The sequence below is a fragment of the Rattus norvegicus genome, chromosome 2 (genome assembly GCF_036323735.1).
Source record: "Rattus norvegicus strain BN/NHsdMcwi chromosome 2, GRCr8, whole genome shotgun sequence".
NCBI classification, from domain to species: Eukaryota; Metazoa; Chordata; class Mammalia; order Rodentia; family Muridae; genus Rattus; species Rattus norvegicus.
The window spans coordinates 230,451,176-230,472,051 of record NC_086020.1 but is presented as its reverse complement, the minus strand read 5'-3'; the positions used below and the strand labels follow the sequence as shown (position 1 = coordinate 230,472,051).

Here is a 20,876-nt window from a genome sequence, read left to right as displayed (position 1 = left end):
GGTAAAGATCTTTTCCCAATCTGTTGGTTGCTGTTTTGTCCTAACCACAGTGTCCTTTGCCTTACAGAAGCTTTGCAGTTTTATGAGATCCCATTTGTTGATTCTTGATCTTAGAGCGTAAGCCATTGGTGTTTTGTTCAGGAAATTTTTTCCAGTGCCCATGTGTTCCAGATGCTTCCCTAGTTTTTCTTCTATTAGTTTCAGTGTGTCGGGTTTGATGTGGAGGTCCTTGATCCACTTGGATTTAAGCTTTGTACAGGGTGATAAGCATGGATCGATCTGCATTCTTCTACATGTTGACCTCCAGTTGAACCAGCACCATTTGCTGAAAATGCTATCTTTTTTCCATTGGATGGTTTTGGCTCCTTTGTCAAAAATCAAGTGACCATAGGTGTGTGGGTTCATTTCTGGGTCTTCAATTCTATTCCATTGGTCTATCTGTCTGTCTCTGTACCAATACCATGCAGTTTTTATCACTATTGCTCTGTAATACTGCTTGAGTTCAGGGATAGTGATTCCCCCTGCAGTCCTTTGATTGTTGAGGATAGTTTTAGCTATCCTGGGTTTTTTGTTATTCCAGATGAATTTGCAAATTGTTCTGTCTAACTCTTTGAAGAATTGGATTGGTATTTTGATGGGGATTGCATTGAATCTGTAGATTGCTTTTGGTAAAATGGCCATTTTTACTATATTAATCCTGCCAATCCATGAGCATGGGAGATCTTTCCATCTTCTGAGGTCTTCTTCAATTTCTTTCTTCAGAGTCTTGAAGTTCTTATTGTACAGATCTTTTACTTGCTTGGTTAAAGTCACACCGAGGTACTTTATATTATTTGGGTCTATTATGAAGGGTGTCGTTTCCCTAATTTCTTTCTCGGCTTGTTTCTCTTTTGTGTAGAGGAAGGCTACTGATTTATTTGAGTTAATTTTATACCCAGCCACTTTGCTGAAGTTGTTTATCAGATTTAGCAGTTCTCTGGTGGAACTTTTGGGATCACTTAAATATACTATCCTATCATCTACAAATAGTGATATTTTGACTTCTTCTTTTCCGATCTGTATCCCCTTGACCTCCTTTTGTTGTCTGATTGCTCTGGCTAGAACTTCAAGAACTATATTGAATAAGTAGGGAGAGAGTGGGCAGCCTTGTCTAGTCCCTGATTTTAGTGGGATTGCTTCAAGTTTCTCTCCATTTAGTTTAATGTTAGCAACTGGTTTGCTGTATATGGCTTTTACTATGTTTAGGTATGGGCCTTGAATTCCTATTCTTTCCAGGACTTTTATCATGAAGGGGTGTTGAATTTCGTCAAATGCTTTCTCAGCATCTAATGAAATGATCATGTGGTTTTGTTCTTTCAGTTTGTTTATATAATGGATCACGTTGATGGTTTTCCGTATATTAAACCATCCCTGCATGCCTGGGATGAAGCCTACTTGATCATGGTGGATGATTGTTTTGATGTGCTCTTGGATTCGGTTTGCCAGAATTTTATTGAGTATTTTTGCGTCGATATTCATAAGGAAAATTGGTCTGAAGTTCTCTTTCTTTGTTGGGTCTTTGTGTGGTTTAGGTATAAGAGTAATTGTGGCTTCATAGGAGGAATTCGGTAGTGCTCCATGTGTTTCAATTTTGTGGAATAGTTTGGATAATATTGGTATGAGGTCTTCTATGAAGGTCTGATAGAATTCTGCACTAAACCCGTCTGGACCTGGGCTCTTTTTGGTTGGGAGACCTTTAATGACTGCTTCTATTTCATAAGGAGTTATGGGGTTGTTTATCTGGTTTATCTGTTCCTGATTTAACTTCGGTACCTGGTATCTGTCTAGGAAATTGTCCATTTCCTGTAGTTTTCAAGTTTTGTTGAATATAGGCTTTTATAGTAAGATCTGATGATTTTTTGAATTTCCTCTGAATCTGTAGTTATGTCTCCCTTTTCATTTCTGATTTTGTTAATTTGGAAACACTCTCTGTGTCCTCTCGTTAGTCTGGCTAAAGGTTTATCTATCTTGTTGATTTTCTCAAAGAACCAACTTTTGGTTCTGTTGATTCTTTCTATGGTCCTTTTTGTTTCTACTTGGTTGATTTCAGCTCTGAGTTTGATTATTTCCTGCCTTCTACTCCTCCTGGGTGTATTTGCTTCTTTTTGTTCTAGAGCTTTTAGGTGTGCTGTCAAGCTGCTGACATATGCTCTTTCCTGTTTCTTTCTGCAGGCACTCAGCGCGATGAGTTTTCCGCTTAGCACAGCTTTCATTGTGTCCCATAAGTTTGGGTATGTTTTACCTTCATTTTCATTAAATTCTAAAAAGTCTTTAATTTCTTTTTTTTTTTATTAACTTGAGTATTTCTTATATACATTTCAAGTGTTATTCCCTTTCCCGGTTTCTGGGCAAATCCCCCTCGCCCCTCCCCTTCCTTATGGGTGTTCCCCTCCCAACCCTCCCCCCATTGCCGCCCTCCCCCCATAGTCTAGTTCACTGGGGGTGCAGTCTTAGCAGGACCCAGGGCTTCCCCTTCCACTGGTGCTCTTACTAGGATATTCATTGCTACCTATGGGGACAGAGTCCAGGGTCAGTCCATATATAGTCTTTAGGTAGTGGCTTAGTCCCTGGAAGCTCTGGTTGCTTGACATTGTTGTACTTTTGGGGTCTCGAGCCCCTTCAAGCTCTTCCAGTTCTTTCTCTGATTCCTTCAACGGGGGACCTATTCTCAGCTCAGTGGTTTGCTGCTGGCATTCGCCTCTGTATTTGCTGTATTCTGGCTGTGTCTCTCAGGAGCGATCTACATCCGGCTCCTGTCGGTCTGCACTTCTTTGCTTCATCCATCTTGTCCAATTGGGTGGCTGTATATGTATGGGCCACATGTGGGGCAGGCTCTGAATGGGTGTTCCTTCAGTCTCTGTTTTAATCTTTGCCTCTCCCTTCCCAGCCAAGGGTATTCTTTTTCCTCATTTAAAGAAGGAGTGAAGCATTCACATTTTGATCATCCGTCTTGAGTTTCGTTTGTTCTAGGGATCTAGGGTAATTCAAGCATTTGGGCTAATAGCCACTTATCAATGAGTGCATACCATGTATGTCTTTCTGTGATTGGGTTAGCTCACTCAGGATGATATTTTCCAGTTCCAACCATTTGCCTACGAATTTCATAGACTCGTTGTTTTTGATAGCTGAGTAATATTCCATTGTGTAGATGTACCACATTTTCTGTATCCATTCCTCTGTTGAAGGGCATCTCGGTTCTTTCCATTTTCTGGCTATTATAAATAAGGCTGCGATGAACATAGTGGAGCACGTGTCTCTTTTATATGTTGAGGCATCTTTTGGGTATATGCCCAAGAGAGGTATAGCTGGATCCTCAGGCAGTTCAATGTCCAATTTTCTGAGGAACCTCCAGACTGATTTCCAGAATGGTTTTACCATTCTGCAATCCCACCAACAATGGAGGAGTGTTCCTCTTTCTCCACATCCTCGCCAGCATCTGCTGTCACCTGAGTTTTTGATCTTAGCCATTCTCACTGGTGTGAGGTGAAATCTCAGGGTTGTTTTGATTTGCATTTCCCTTATGACTAAAGATGTTGAACATTTCTTTAGGTGTTTCTCAGCCATTCGGCATTCCTCAGCTGTGAATTGTTTGTTTAGCTCTGAACCCCATTTTTAATAGGGTTATTTGTTTCCCTGCGGTCTAACTTCTTGAGTTCTTTGTATATTTTGGATATAAGGCCTCTATCTGTTGTAGGATTGGTAAAGATCTTTTCCCAATCTGTTGGTTGCCATTTTGTCCTAACCACCGTGTCCTTTGCCTTACAGAAGCTTTGCAGTTTTATGAGATCCCATTTGTCGATTCTTGATCTTAGAGCATAAGCCATTGGTGTTTTGTTCAGGAAATTTTTTCCAGTGCCCATGTGTTCCAGATGCTTCCCTAGTTTTTCTTCTATTAGTTTCAGTGTGTCTGGTTTGATGTGGAGGTCCTTGATCCACTTGGACTTAAGCTTTGTACAGGGTGATAAGCATGGATCGATCTGCATTCTTCTACATGTTGCCCTCCAGTTGAACCAGCACCATTTGCTGAAAATGCTATCTTTTTTCCATTGGATGGTTTTGGCTCCTTTGTCAAAAATCAAGTGACCATAGGTGTGTGGGTTCATTTCTGGGTCTTCAATTCTATTCCATTGGTCTATCTGTCTGTCTCTGTACCAATACCATGCAGTTTTTATCACTATTGCTCTGTAATACTGCTTGAGTTCAGGGATAGTGATTCCCCCTGAAGTCCTTTTATTGTTGAGGATAGCTTTAGCTATCCTGGGTTTTTTGTTATTCCAGATGAATTTGCAAATTGTTCTGTCTAACTCTTTGAAGAATTGGATTGGAATTTTGATGGGGATTGCATTGAATCTGTAGATTGCTTTTGGTAAAATGGCCATTTTTACTATATTAATCCTGCCAATCCATGAGCATGGGAGATCTTTCCATCTTCTGAGGTCTTCTTCAATTTCTTTCCTCAGTGTCTTGAAGTTCTTATTGTACAGATCTTTTACTTGCTTGGTTAAAGTCACACCGGGGTACTTTATATTATTTGGGTCTATTATGAAGGGTGTCGTTTCCCTAATTTCTTTCTCGGCTTGTTTCTCTTTTGTATAGAGGAAGGCAACTGATTTATTTGAGTTAATTTTATACCCAGCCACTTTGCTGAAGTTGTTTATCAGCTTTAGTAGTTCTCTGGTGGAACTTTTGGGATCACTTAAATATACTATCATGTCATCTGCAAATAGTGATATTTTGACTTCTTCTTTTCCGATCTGTATCCCCTTGATCTCCTTTTGTTGTCTGATTGCTCTGGCTAGAACTTCAAGAACTATATTGAATAAGTAGGGAGAGAGTGGGCAGCCTTGTCTAGTCCCTGATTTTAGTGGGATTGCTTCGAGTTTCTCTCCATTTAGTTTAATGTTAGCAACTGGTTTGCTGTATATGGCTTTTACTATGTTTAGGTATGGGCCTTGAATTCCTATTCTTTCCAGGACTTTTATCATGAAGGGGTGTTGAATTTTGTCAAATGCTTTCTCAGCATCTAATGAAATGATCATGTGGTTTTGTTCTTTCAGTTTGTTTATATGATGGATCACGTTGATGGTTTTCCGTATATTAAACCATCCCTGCATGCCTGGGATGAAGCCTACTTGATCATGGTGGATGATTGTTTTGATGTGCTCTTGAATTCGGTTTGCCAGAATTTTATTGAGTATTTTTGCGTCGATATTCATAAGGGAAATTGGTCTGAAGTTCTCTTTCTTTGTTGGGTCTTTGTGTGGTTTAGGTATAAGAGTAATTGTGGCTTCGTAGAAGGAATTCGGTAGTGCTCCATCTGTTTCAATTTTGTGGAATAGTTTGGATAATATTGGTATGAGGTCTTCTATGAAGGTTTGATAGAATTCTGCACTAAACCCGTCTGGACCTGGGCTCTTTTTGGTTGGAAGACCTTTAATGACTGCTTCTATTTCCTTAGGAGTTATGGGGTTGTTTAACTGGTTTATCTGTTCCTGATTTAACTTCGATACCTGGTATCTGTCTAGGAAATTGTCCATTTCCTGAAGATTTTCAAATTTTGTTGAATATAGGTTTTTATAGTAAGATCTGATGATTTTTTGAATTTCCTCTGAATCTGTAGTTATGTCTCCCTTTTCATTTCTAATTTTGTTAATTTGGACGCACTCTCTGTGTCCTCTCGTTAGTCTGGCTAAGGGTTTATCTATCTTGTTGATTTTCTCAAAGAACCAACTTTTGGTTCTGTTGATTCTTTCTATGGTCCTTTTTGTTTCTACTTGGTTGATTTCAGCTCTGAGTTTGATTATTTCCTGCCTTCTACTCCTCCTGGGTGTATTTGCTTCTTTTTGTTCTAGAGCTTTTAGGTGTGCTGTCAAGCTGCTGACATATGCTCTTTCCTGTTTCTTTCTGCAGGCACTCAGCGCTATGAGTTTTCCTCTTAGCACAGCTTTCATTGTGTCCCATAAGTTTGGGTATGTTGTATCTTCATTTTCATTAAATTCTAAAAAGTTTTTAATTTCTTTCTTTATTTCTTCCTTGACCAGGTTATCATTCAGTAGAGCATTGTTCAATTTCCACGTATATGTGGGCATTCTTCCCTTATTGTTATTGAAGACCAGTTTTAGGCCGTGGTGGTCCGATAGCATGCATGGGATTATCTCTATCTTTCTGTACCTGTTGAGGCCCGTTTTTTGACCAATTATATGGTCAATTTTGGAGAAAGTACCATGAGGAGCTGAGAAGAAGGTATATCCTTTTGCTTTAGGATAGAATGTTCTATAAATATCCGTTAAGTCCATTTGGCTCATGACTTCTCTTAGTCTGTCGACATCACTGTTTAATTTCTGTTTCCATGATCTGTCCATTGATGAGAGTGGGGTGTTGAAGTCTCCCACTATTATTGTGTGAGGTGCAATGTGTGTTTTGAGCTTTAGTAAGGTTTCTTTTACGTATGTAGGTGCCCTTGTATTTGGGGCATAGATATTTAGGATTGAGAGTTCATCTTGGTGGATTTTTCCTTTGATGAATATGAAGTGTCCTTCCTTATCTTTTTTGATGACTTTTAGTTGGAAATTGATTTTATTTGATATTAGAATGGCTACTCCAGCTTGCTTCTTCTGACCATTTGCTTGGAAAGTTGTTTTCCAGCCTTTCACTCTGAGGTAGTGTCTGTCTTTGTCTCTGAGGTGTGTTTCCTGTAGGCAGCAGAATGCAGGGTCCTCATTGCGTATCCAGTTTGTTAATCTATGTCTTTTTATTGGGGAGTTGAGGCCATTGATATTGAGAGATATTAAGGAATAGTGATTATTGCTTCCCTTTATATTCATATTTGGATGTGAGGTTATGTTTGTGTGCTTTCATTCTCTTTGTTTTGTTGCCAAGACGATTAGTTTCTTGCTTCTTCTAGGGTATAGCTTGCCTCCTTATGTTGGGCTTTACCATTTATTATCCTTTGTAGTGCTGGATTTGTAGAAAGATATTGTGTAAATTTGGTTTTGTCATGGAATATCTTGGTTTCTCCATCAATGTTAATTGAGAGTTTTGCTGGATACAGTAACCTGGGCTGGCATTTGTGTTCTCTTAGGGTCTGTATGACATCAGTCCAGGATCTTCTGGCCTTCATAGTTTCTGGCGAGAAGTCTGGTGTGATTCTGATAGGTCTCCCTTTATATGTTACTTGACCTTTTTCCCTTACTGCTTTTAATATTCTTTCTTTATTTTGTGCGTTTGGTGTTTTGACAATTATGTGATGGGAGGTGTTTCTTTTCTGGTCCAATCTATTTGGAGTTCTGTAGGCTTCTTGTATGTCTATGGGTATCTCTTTTTTTAGGTTAGGGAAGTTTTCTTCTATGATTTTGTTGAAGATATTTACTGGTCCTTTGAGCTGGGAGTCTTCACTCTCTTCTATACCTATTATCCTTAGGTTTGATCTTCTCATTGAGTCCTGGATTTCCTGTATGTTTTGGACCAGTAGCTTTTTCCGCTTTACATTATCTTTGACAGTTGAGTCAATGATTTCTATGGAATCTTCTGCTCCTGAGATTCTCTCTTCCATCTCTTGAATTCTGTTGGTGAGGCTTGTATCTACAGCTCCTTGTCTCTTCTTTTGGTTTTCTATATCCAGGGTTGTTTCCATGTGTTCTTTCTTGATTGCTTCTATTTCCATTTTTAATTCCTTCAACTCTTTGATTGTGTTTTCCTGGAATTCTTTCAGGGATTTTTGCGATTCCTCTCTGTAGGCTTTTACTTGTTTATTAATGTTTTCCTGTGCTTCCCTAAGTGTGTTCATGTCTTTCTTGAAGTCCTCCAGCATCATGATCAAATATGATTTTGTAACTAGATCTTGCTTTTCTGGTGTGTTTGGATATTCCATGTTTGTTTTGGTGGGAGAATTGGGCTCCGATGATGGCATGTAGTCTTGGTTTCTGTTGCTTGGGTTCCTGCGCTTGCCTCTTGCCATCAGATTATCTCTAGTGTTACTTTGTTCTGCTATTTCTGACAGTGGCTAGACTGTCCTATAAGCCTGTGTGACAGGAGTGCTGTAGACCTGTTTTCCTCTCTTTCAGTCAGTTATGGGGACAGAGTGTTCTGCTTTCTGGCGTGTAGTTTTTCCTCTCTACAGGTCTTCAGCTGTTCCTGTGGGCCTGTGTCTTCAGTTCACCAGGCAGCTTTCTTGCAGCAGAAAATTTGGTCTTACCTGTGGTCCCGAGGCTCAGGTTCGCTCGTGGGGTGCTGCCCAGGGGCTCTCTGCAGCGGCAGCAACCAGGAAGACCTGTGCCGCCCCTTCCGGGAACTTCAGTGCACCAGGGTTCCAGATGGTCTTTGGCTTTTTCCTCTGGCGTCCGAGATGTGTGTGCAGGGAGCAGTCACTTCTGGTTTCCCAGGCTTGTCTGCCTCTCTGAAGGTTTAGCTCTCCCTCCCACGGGATTTGGGTGCAGAGAACTGTTTATCCGGTCTGTTTCTTTCAGGTTCCGGCGGTGTCTCAGGCACAGGGGTCCTGCCGCTCCTGGGCCCTCCCCCACGGGAGCCCAGAGGCCTTATACAGTTTCCTCTTGGGCCAGGGATGTGGGCAGGGGTGAGCAGAGTTGGTGGTCTCTTCCGCTCTGCAGCCTCAGGAGTGCCCACCTGACCAGGCGGTTGGGTCTCTCTCTCACCGGGTCTGGGAGCAGAGAGCTGCTGCGGGCCGGGATCCGCGGGTGTGGGACTTCCGGTAAACACAGAACGTGCCCGGTCCTAGAGAAATTCTGCTTTCCTGTGTCCCAAGCTCACCAGGCAGCTTTCTTGCAGCAGAAAATTTGGTCTTACCTGTGGTCCCGAGGCTCAGGTTCGCTCGTGGGGTGCTCCCCACGGGCTCTCTGCAGCGGCAGCAACCAGGAAGCAAAAGTCTTTAATTTCTTTATTTATTTCTTCCTTGATCAGGTTATCATTGAGTAGAGCATTGTTCAATTTCCACGTATATGTGGGCATTCTTCCCTTATTGTTATTGAAGACCAGTTTTAGGCCATGGTGGTCTGATAGCATGCATGGGATTATTTCTATCTTTCTGTACCTGTTGAGGCCCGTTTTTTGACCAATTATATGGTCAATTTTGGAGAAAGTACCATGAGGAGCTGAGAAGAAGGTATATCCTTTTGCTTTAGGATAGAATGTTCTATAAATATCCGTTAAGTCCATTTGGCTCATGACTTCTCTTAGTCTGTCGACATCACTGTTTAATTTCTGTTTCCATGATCTGTCCATTGATGAGAGTGGGGTGTTGAAGTCTCCCACTATTATTGTGTGAGGTGCAATGTGTGTTTTGAGCTTTAGTAAGGTTTCTTTTACGTATGTAGGTGCCCTTGTATTTGGGGCATAGATATTTAGGATTGAGAGTTCGTCTTGCTGGATTTTTCCTTTGATGAATATGAAGTGTCCTTCCTTATCTTTTTTGATGACTTTTAGTTGGAAATTGATTTTATTTGATATTAGAATGGCTACTCCAGCTTGCTTCTTCTGACCATTTGCTTGGAAAGTTGTTTTCCAGCCTTTCACTCTGAGGTAGTGTCTGTCTTTGTCTCTGAGGTGTGTTTCCTGTAGGCAGCAGAATGCAGGGTCCTCGTTGCGTATCCAGTTTGTTAATCTATGTCTTTTTATTGGGGAGTTGAGGCCATTGATGATGAGAGATATTAAGGAATAGTGATTATTGCTTCCTGTTATATTCATATTTGGATGTGAGGTTATGTTTGTGTGCTTTTCTTCTCTTTGTTTTGTTGCCAAGACGATTAGTTTCTTGCTTCTTCTAGGGTATAGCTTGCCTCCTTATGTTGGGCTTTACCATTTATTATCCTTTGTAGTGCTGGATTTGTAGAAAAATATTGTGTAAATTTGGTTTTGTCATGGAATATCTTGGTTTCTCCATCAATGTTAATTGAGAGTTTTGCAGGATACAGTAACCTGGGCTGGCATTTGTGTTCTCTTAGGGTCTGTATGACATCAGTCCAGGATCTTCTGGCCTTCATAGTTTCTGGCGAAAAGTCTGGTGTGATTCTGATAGGTCTCCCTTTATATGTTACTTGACCTTTTTCCCTTACTGCTTTTAATATTCTTTCTTTATTTTGTGGGTTTGATGTTTTGACTATTATGTGACGGGAGGTGTTTCTTTTCTGGTCCAATCTATTTGGAGTTCTGTAGGCTTCTTCTATGTCTATGGGTATCTCTTTTTTTAGGTTAGGGAAGTTTTCTTCTATGATTTTGTTGAAGATATTTACTGGTCCTTTGAGCTGGGAGTCTTCACTCTCTTCTATACCTATTATCCTTAGGTTTGATCTTCTCATTGAGTCCTGGATTTCCTGTATGTTTTGGACCAGTAGCTTTTTCCGCTTTACATTATCTTTGACAGTTGAGTCAATGATTTCTATGGAATCTTCTGCTCCTGAGATTCTCTCTTCCATCTCTTGAATTCTGTTGGTGAGGCTTGTATCTACAGCTCCTTGTCTCTTCTTTTGGTTTTCTATATCCAGGGTTGTTTCCATGTGTTCTTTCTTGATTGCTTCTATTTCCATTTTTAATTCCTTCAACTCTTTGATTGTGTTTTCCTGGAATTCTTTCAGGGATTTTTGCGATTCCTCTCTGTAGGCTTTTACTTGTTTATTAATGTTTTCCTGTGCTTCCCTAAGTGTGTTCATGTCTTTCTTGAAGTCCTCCAGCATCATGATCAAATATGATTTTGTAACTAGATCTTGCTTTTCTGGTGTGTTTGGATATTCCATGTTTGTTTTGGTGGGAGAATTGGGCTCCGATGATGGCATGTAGTCTTGGTTTCTGTTGCTTGGGTTCCTGCGCTTGCCTCTTGCCATCAGATTATCTCTAGTGTTACTTTGTTCTGCTATTTCTGACAGTGGCTAGACTGTCCTATAAGCCTGTGTGACAGGAGTGCTGTAGACCTGTTTTCCTCTCTTTCAGTCAGTTATGGGGACAGAGTGTTCTGCTTTCTGGCGTGTAGTTTTTCCTCTCTACAGGTCTTCAGCTGTTCCTGTGGGCCTGTGTCTTCAGTTCACCAGGCAGCTTTCTTGCAGCAGAAAATTTGGTCTTACCTGTGGTCCCGAGGCTCAGGTTCGCTCGTGGGGTGCTGCCCAGGGGCTCTCTGCAGCGGCAGCAACCAGGAAGACCTGTGCCGCCCCTTCCGGGAACTTCAGTGCACCAGGGTTCCAGATGGTCTTTGGCTTTTTCCTCTGGCGTCCGAGATGTGTGTGCAGGGAGCAGTCACTTCTGGTTTCCCAGGCTTGTCTGCCTCTCTGAAGGTTTAGCTCTCCCTCCCACGGGATTTGGGTGCAGAGAACTGTTTATCCGGTCTGTTTCTTTCAGGTTCCGGCGGTGTCTCAGGCACAGGGGTCCTGCCGCTCCTGGGCCCTCCCCCACGGGAGCCCAGAGGCCTTATACAGTTTCCTCTTGGGCCAGGGATGTGGGCAGGGGTGAGCAGAGTTGGTGGTCTCTTCCGCTCTGCAGCCTCAGGAGTGCCCACCTGACCAGGCGGTTGGGTCTCTCTCTCACCGGGTCTGGGAGCAGAGAGCTGCTGCGGGCCGGGATCCGCGGGTGTGGGACTTCCGGTAAACACAGAACGTGCCCGGTCCTAGAGAAATTCTGCTTTCCTGTGTCCCAAGCTCACCAGGCAGCTTTCTTGCAGCAGAAAATTTGGTCTTACCTGTGGTCCCGAGGCTCAGGTTCGCTCGTGGGGTGCTCCCCACGGGCTCTCTGCAGCGGCAGCAACCAGGAAGCAAAAGTCTTTAATTTCTTTATTTATTTCTTCCTTGATCAGGTTATCATTGAGTAGAGCATTGTTCAATTTCCACGTATATGTGGGCATTCTTCCCTTATTGTTATTGAAGACCAGTTTTAGGCCATGGTGGTCTGATAGCATGCATGGGATTATTTCTATCTTTCTGTACCTGTTGAGGCCCGTTTTTTGACCAATTATATGGTCAATTTTGGAGAAAGTACCATGAGGAGCTGAGAAGAAGGTATATCCTTTTGCTTTAGGATAGAATGTTCTATAAATATCCGTTAAGTCCATTTGGCTCATGACTTCTCTTAGTCTGTCGACATCACTGTTTAATTTCTGTTTCCATGATCTGTCCATTGATGAGAGTGGGGTGTTGAAGTCTCCCACTATTATTGTGTGAGGTGCAATGTGTGTTTTGAGCTTTAGTAAGGTTTCTTTTACGTATGTAGGTGCCCTTGTATTTGGGGCATAGATATTTAGGATTGAGAGTTCGTCTTGCTGGATTTTTCCTTTGATGAATATGAAGTGTCCTTCCTTATCTTTTTTGATGACTTTTAGTTGGAAATTGATTTTATTTGATATTAGAATGGCTACTCCAGCTTGCTTCTTCTGACCATTTGCTTGGAAAGTTGTTTTCCAGCCTTTCACTCTGAGGTAGTGTCTGTCTTTGTCTCTGAGGTGTGTTTCCTGTAGGCAGCAGAATGCAGGGTCCTCGTTGCGTATCCAGTTTGTTAATCTATGTCTTTTTATTGGGGAGTTGAGGCCATTGATGATGAGAGATATTAAGGAATAGTGATTATTGCTTCCTGTTATATTCATATTTGGATGTGAGGTTATGTTTGTGTGCTTTTCTTCTCTTTGTTTTGTTGCCAAGACGATTAGTTTCTTGCTTCTTCTAGGGTATAGCTTGCCTCCTTATGTTGGGCTTTACCATTTATTATCCTTTGTAGTGCTGGATTTGTAGAAAAATATTGTGTAAATTTGGTTTTGTCATGGAATATCTTGGTTTCTCCATCAATGTTAATTGAGAGTTTTGCAGGATACAGTAACCTGGGCTGGCATTTGTGTTCTCTTAGGGTCTGTATGACATCAGTCCAGGATCTTCTGGCCTTCATAGTTTCTGGCGAAAAGTCTGGTGTGATTCTGATAGGTCTCCCTTTATATGTTACTTGACCTTTTTCCCTTACTGCTTTTAATATTCTTTCTTTATTTTGTGGGTTTGATGTTTTGACTATTATGTGACGGGAGGTGTTTCTTTTCTGGTCCAATCTATTTGGAGTTCTGTAGGCTTCTTGTATGCCTATGGGTATCTCTTTTTTTAGGTTAGGGAAGTTTTCTTCTATGATTTTGTTGAAGATATTTACTGGTCCTTTGAGCTGGGAGTCTTCACTCTCTTCTATACCTATTATCCTTAGGTTTGATCTTCTCCATTGAGTCCTGGATTTCCTGTATGTTTTGGACCAGTAGTTTTTTCTGCTTTACATTATCTTTGACAGTTGAGTCAATGATTTCTATGGAATCTTCTGCTCCTGAGATTCTCTCTTCCATCTCTTGTATTCTGTTGGTGAAGCTTGTATCTACAGCTCCTTGTCTCTTCTTTTGGTTTTCTATATCCAGGGTTGTTTCCATGTGTTCTTTCTTGATTGCTTCTATTTCCATTTTTAATTCCTTCAACTCTTTGATTGTGTTTTCCTGGAATTCTTTCAGGGATTTTTGTATCTCCTCTCTATGGGCTTCTACTTGTTTATTTATGTTTTCCTGGAATTCTTTCAGGCATTTTTGCGACTCCTCTCTGTAGGCTTCTACTTGTTTATTAATGTTTTCCTGTGTTTCCCTAAGGGAGTTCTTCACGTCTTTCTTGAAGTCCTCCAGCATCATGACCAAATATGATTTTGAAACTAGATCTTGCTTTTCTGGTGTGTTAGGATATTCCATGTTTGTTTTGATGGGAGAATTGGGCTCCGATGGTGCCATGTAGTCTTGGTTTCTGTTGCTTGGGTTCCTGCGCTTGCATCTCGCCATCAGATTATCTCTAGTGTTACTTTGTTCTGCCATTTCTGACAGTGGCTAGACTGTCCTATAAGCCTGTGTGTCAGGAGTGCTGTAGACATGTTTTCCTGTTTTCTTTCAGCCAGTTATGGGGACAGAGTGTTCTGCTTTCGGGCGTATAGTTTTTCCTCTCTACAGGTCTTCAGCTGTTCCTGTGGGCCTGTGTCTTGAGTTCACCATGCAGGTCACTTGCAGCAGAAAAGTCGGTCTTACCTGTGGTCCAGAGGCTCAAGTTCGCTCGCGGGGTGCTGCCCACAAGCTCTCTGCTGCGGCAGCAACCAGGAAGATCTGCGCCGCCGTTTCCGGGAGCTTCAGTGCACCGGGGTTCCAGATGGCGTTTGGTGTTTTCCTCTGGCGTCCGAGATGTGTGCAGAGTGCAATCTCTTCTGGTTTCCCAGGCGTGCCTGCCTCTCTGAAGGTTTAGCTCTCCCTCCCACGGGATTTGGGTGCAGAGAACTGTTTATCCGGTCTGTTCCTTCAGGTTCTGCCGGTCTGTTCCTTCAGGTTCCGGCGGTGTCTCAGAAGCAGGGGTCCTGCAGCTCCTGGGCCCTCCCCCACAGGAACCCAGAGGCCTTATCTGTTTTTTTTTAAGGTATATTTAGGTAATATGCCCAAGCTCAAACTCAAGGTTTGTGGTAGTAAGCCATAACTATTTGTTTCTAATTCTGTTCTGAGATGCCCTAGGAATAATGATACTATCAAATATCTATCTGGAGAAAACAGGGTCTTATAAGGAAATGGCTAATGCCACCCTGGGGTGGGGAGTGGCAAGCAAAATGATATGACATGTCAAAAGGACACAAGTAGCAGCTTACAGGAACTCCAAAAATTAAAATCTGAAATGAGCTGAGCTTTAAAAATATGTAATGAAAATAATATTTTAAGAAAACAGAAATGCATGAATCTGACATAAATACATATATAAGAATACAGCTACAATTCTCTTTTAAAATATTTTTAGAACAACCCCCCCAAGAAAAACCAGATATTGAGAGGATGAAGTCGGAAAACCAACATTTGATGAATATAACACTAAAATATTCAAGTATCATTAGTAGATAATAAAATTGGCAGCTGAAGAAAGCTCTATAGGGAGAGTCTGACAAGAACTAGAACGACTACTTAGTTTTGAAGCACCTTTCCAAAATTAAAATTTATAGGAAATAAAATCAGAAGATAGGACCATTACTTTGCTGTCAAAAGCCATCTAGGAAAGGCTAAAGGCATATTTGTGACTTTTCTGGAGATGGTCCACCACCATTTCACATGGCCTGTAATGGGTGAGCTCTAAGAATGCAGGGTCCTTTAGAGATTTCATTCCAGGATTGCTTATCGCTGCTGATAAGCCTTTCCTGTCACTATTACATAGCCTAATGATTCCTGGGCATCAGCACACACTGTTGGGCAGATTTTTTTTCAGATCAGCATGAAGATGTAGTAAAGATGTAGTAATTCTGTATATACAAATTGATGATTTCATAATTTCTAGTAATGATTTTATAGAATTCCTAAATTTATACAAGTAATTCCAAGCCCTCTATAGAATATTAGCTAAAAAAAAAAAAAAAAGAACTCTGTAAGCCTTCACATGTCATGAGCTAATTGCACTAGAAAAAGAAAGCAAGCTTGAAACAAATTTACAATCAAGAAGAACATTCCTTGCCTAGGAAGCGCAAGGCCCTGGGTTCGGTCCCCAGCTCCGAGAAAAAGAACCAAAAAAAAAAAAAAAAAGAAGAAGAAGAAGAAGAACATTCCTTCTAGGCTAGGTAAGACCATTATCTAGTAAGGAAACATCATAATCTTGGAATGGACAATTTATTGTAGGTACAAGGGCCAAAAAAATGTTCTAGTTTATCTATACAAAAGTTCAAAATAATAAGACACAAGGCAGATGATTGTCTCTTGACAAAACTGTGCTAACTTCTAACAAAAGGAATGGACAATTTATTGTAGGTACAAGGGCCAAAAAAATGTTCTAGTTTATCTATACAAAAGTTCAAAATAATAAGACACAAGGCAGATGATTGTCTCTTGACAAAACTGTGCTAACTTGTAACAAAAATTATTGCTTTAACTTATACTGAATTTATGGGGGTAAAAACAGATCATGAATGTTGGGTCAGATATTAGTCTTAATGTAAAGACATGTAAACTCATGACATAAATTATTGCCCTAAACATTCTATGAACTTATTGGAATGTAAACATGTTTAGAAAATGATATAATCAATTATCCCGTTGTAACAGTTCTACCTGATAGCTGTATAAGGTAAATTTTTAGAGACAGTATTAATACTGAGGAAGGCAATAAAGGTTGTTGGAGCTTTGCTCCATCCACTAAATGTGTGTGTGTGTGTGTGTGTGTGTGTGTGTGTGTGTGTGTGTGTGTGTGTGTGTGATAAACAGATGTTAATTTCTCTTTATGTAATCCATTGAGACCTCCTACCAAAACTGTAGCATGTGTTCTACTTAGATGATGGCTACATTAGTGCCCATCCTTATTACTGTACCCTGTTTGACAATAGTTTTATGAAGCAGCAGTTTTATAAATTACAGTATTTTTAAAATTGTTAACAATTCAAAATATCTAATAGCCCCCAAACTCGCCGTATGCAGATGTCCACAAACCAGATGGCTTTTTAATGTAATTGATTCTAAATGCAAAGGTATATATAAATGAGTAGTTTTATTGGGAGAAAAAGTAGTGTAAGTTCCTCTCTGAAGCTAAGCAGTCAGGAGTGTTTCTTTTCGTTATGTTCTGAGTACAGCTGCTGGGTGCTATGCAGAGAGCTCAGGCAAGCTCAGAAGTCTACACATGTGACGGAGTTCTCTGAAGTTATTGATCTGCTCTTGGGAACATTTACAAATACTTGATTAAAAATCAAGTGTATGAGACACCGCCCGGACCTGAAGGGACCCAGTCAACAGTTCTCTGCACCCAAATCCCGTGGGAGGGAGAGCTAAACCTTCACAGGGGCAGACATGCCTGGGAAGCCAGAAGAGACTACACTCTGCCCATATTTCTGACTCCAGAGGAAATCACCTAACGCCATCTGGGACCCCGGTGCACAGGGGCCCCAGGAAAAGGCGGCGCATGCTCTCTTGGTTGCCGCCCTCACAAAGAGCTCAAAAGCACCCCCCACGAGCAACTTCAGCCCCAGGCACTATATCCAGCAAAACTCTCAATTAACATAGATGGAGAAACCAAGATATAGAACATTCTATCCTAAAACAAAAGGATATACCTTCTTCTCACCACCTCCTGGTACTTTCTCCAAAATTGACCATATAATTGATCATAAAACAGGCCTCAACAGATACAGAAAGATAGAAATTATCCCATACGTCCTATCAGACCACCACGGGCTAAATCTGGTCTTCAATAACAATAAGGGGAGAATGCCCATATATACATGGAAGTGGAACAATGCTCTATTCAACGATAACCTGGTCAAGGAAGAAATAAAGAAAAAAATTAAAGACTTCTTAGAATTTAATGAAAATGAAGGTACAACATACCCAAACTTATGGGACACAATGAAGGTTGTGCTAAGAGGAAAATTCATAGCTCTGAGTGCCTGCAGAAAGAAACAGGAGAGAGCGTATACCAGCAGCTTGACAGCACACCTAAAAGCTCTAGAACAAAAAGAAGCAAATACACCCAGGAGTAGAAGGCAGGAAATAATCAAACTCAGAGCTGAAATCAACCAAGTAGAAACAAAAAGGACCATAGAAAGAATCAACAGAACCAAAAGTTGGTTCTTTGAGAAAATCAACAAGATAGATAAACCCTTAGCCAGATTAACGAGAGGACACAGAGAGTGTGTCCAAATTAACAAAATCAGAAATGAAAAGGGAGACATAACTACAGAACCAGAGGAAATTCAAAAAATCATCAGATCCTACTACAAAATCCTATATAAAACAAAACTTGAAAATTTGCAGGAAATGGACAATTTCCTAGACAGATACAAGGTACCAAAGTTAAATCAGGAACAGATAAACTATTTAAACAACCCCATAACTCCTAAAGAAATAGAAGCAGTCATTAAAGGTCTCCCAACCAAAAAGAGCCCAGATCCAGATGGGTTCAGTGCAGAATTCTATCAGACCTTCATAGAAGACCTCATACCAATACTATCCAAACTATTCCACAAAATTGAAACAGATAGAGCGCTACCGAATTCCTCCTATGAAGCCACAATTACTCTTATACCTAAACCACACAAAGACCCAACAAAGAAAGAGAACTTCAGACCAATTTCCCTTATGAATATCAACGCAAAAATACTCAATAAAATTCTGGCAAACTGAATCCAAGAGCACATCAAAACAATCATCCACCATGATCAAGTAGGCTTCATCCCAGGCATGCAGGGATGGCTTAATATATGCAAAACCATCAACATAATCCATTATATAAACAAACTGAAAGAACAAAATCTTATGATCATTTCATTAGATGCTGAGAAAGCATTTGACAAAATTCAACACCCCTTCATGATAAAAGAAAGAATAGGAATTCAAGGCCCATACCTAAACATAGTAAAAGCCATATACAGCAAACCAGTTGCTAACATTAAACTAAATGGAGAGAAACTTGAAGCAATCCCACTAAAATCAGGGACTAGACAAGGCTGCCCACTCTCTCCCTACTTATTCAATATAGTTCTTGAAGTTCTAGCCAGAGCAATTAGACAACAAAAGGAGATCAAAGGTACACAGATTGGAAAAAAAGAAGTCAAAATATCACTATTTGTAGATGATATGATAGTATATTTAACTGATCCCAAAAGTTCCACCAGAGAACTACTAAACCTGATAAACATATTCAGCAAAGTGGCTGGATATAAAATTAACTTAAATAAATCAGTAGCCTTCCTCTACACAAAAGAGAAACAAGCCGAGAAAGAAATTAGGGAAACAACACCCTTCATAATAGTCCCAAATAATATAAAATACCTTGGTGTGATTTAACCAAACAAGTAAAAGATCTGTATGATAAGAACTTCAAGCCTCTGAAAAAAGAAATTGAAGAAGACCTCAGAAGATGGGAAGATCTCCCGTGCTCATGGATTGGCCAGACTAATATAGTAAAAATGGCCATTTTACCAAAAGCGATCTACAGATTCAATGCAATCTCCATCAAAATATCAATCCCATTCTTCAGAGAGTTAGAGAGAACAATTTGCAAATTCATCTGGAATAACAAAAACCCAGGATAGCTAAAACTATCCTCAACAATAAAAGGACTTCTGGGGGAATCACTATCCCTGAACTCAAGCAGTATTACAGAGCAATAGTGATAAAACCTGCATGGTATTGGTACAGAAACAGACAGATAGACCAGTGGAATAGAATTGAAGACCCAGAAATGAACCCACAGACCTTGAACCACCCAATGGAAAAAAGATAGCATTTTCAGCAAATGGTGCTGGTTCAACTGGAGGTCAGCATGTAGAAGAATGCATATTGACCCATGCTTATCACCCTGTACAAGCTTAAGTCCAAGTGGATCAAGGACCTCCACATCAAACCAGAAACACTCAAACTAATAGAAGAAAAAGTGGGGAAGCATCTCGAACACATGGGCACTGGAAAAAATTTCCTGAACAAAACACCAATGACTTATGCTCTAAGATCAAGAATCGATAAATGGGATCTCATAAAACTGCAAAGCTTCTGTAAGGCAAAGGACACCGTTGTTAGGACAAAATGACAACCAACAGATTGGGAAAAGATCTTTACCAATCCTATAACTGATAGAGGGCTAATATCCAAAATATTCAAAGAACTCAAGAAGTTAGACTGCAGGGAGACAAATAACCTATTAAAAAATGGGCTTCGGAGCTAAACATAGAATTCACAGCTGAGGACTGCCAAATGGCTGAGAAACACCTAAAGAAATGTTCAATATCTTTAGTCATAAGGGAAATGGAAATCAAAATAACCCTGAGATTCCACCTCACACCAGTCAGAATTGCTAAGATCAAAAACTCAGGTGACAGCAAATGCTGGCGAGGATGTGGAGAAAGAGGAACACTCCTCCATTGTTGGTGGGATTGCAGACTGGTACAATCATTCTGGAAATCCGTCTGAAGGTTCCTCAGAAAATTGGACATTGAACTACCTGAGGACCCAGCTATACCTCTCTTGGGCATATACCCAAAAGATGCCCCAACATATAACAGACACGTGCTCCACTATCTTCATAGCAGCCTTATTTATAATAGCCAGAAGCTGGAAAGAACCCAGATGCCCTTCAACAGAGGGATGGATACAGAAAATGTGGTACATCTATACAATGGAATATTATTCAGCTATCAAAAACAATGACTTTATGAAATTCATAGGCAAATGGATGGAACTGGAAAATATCATCCTGAGTGACTTAACCCAATCACAGGAAAACATACATGGTATGCACTCATTGATAAGTGGCTATTAGCCCAAATGCTCGAATTACCCTAGATGCACAGAACACATGAAACTCAAGAAGGATGACCAAAATGCGAATGCTTCACTCCTTCTTTAAAAGGGGAACAAGAATACCCTTGGGAGGGAATAGGAAGGCAAAGTTTAGAGCAGAGTCAGAAGGAACACCCATTCAGAGCCTGGCCCACATGTGGTCCATACATATTCAGCCACCCAATTAGATAATTAGATGGATGAAGCAAAGAAGTACAGGCCGACAGGAACCGGATGTAGATCTCTCCTGAGAGACACAGCCAGAACACAGGAAATATATAGGCGAACTCCAGCAGCAAACCACTGAACTGAGAACAGGACCCCCGTTGAAGGAATCAGAGAAAGGACTGGAAGAGCTGAAGGGGCTAAAAACCCCATGTGAACAACAATGCCAACCAACCAGAGCTTCCAGGGACTAAGCCACTACCCAAAGACTATACATGGACTAACCCTGGGCTCTGACCTCATAGGTAGCAATGAATAGCCTAGTAAGAGCACCAGTGGAAGGGGAAGCCCTTGGTCCTGCCAAGACTGATTGTTGTGGGGAGGGTGGTAATGGAGGAGG

At 40.8% G+C, this 20,876-nt stretch overlaps 1 protein-coding gene across 3 annotated transcripts in view; it reads right to left on the bottom strand.

The window, feature by feature from the left end:
- Stpg2 (sperm-tail PG-rich repeat containing 2) overlaps positions 1–20,876 on the bottom strand; it is a 524,919-nt gene that overhangs the window by 486,881 nt on the left and 17,162 nt on the right. The window lies entirely within an intron of this gene.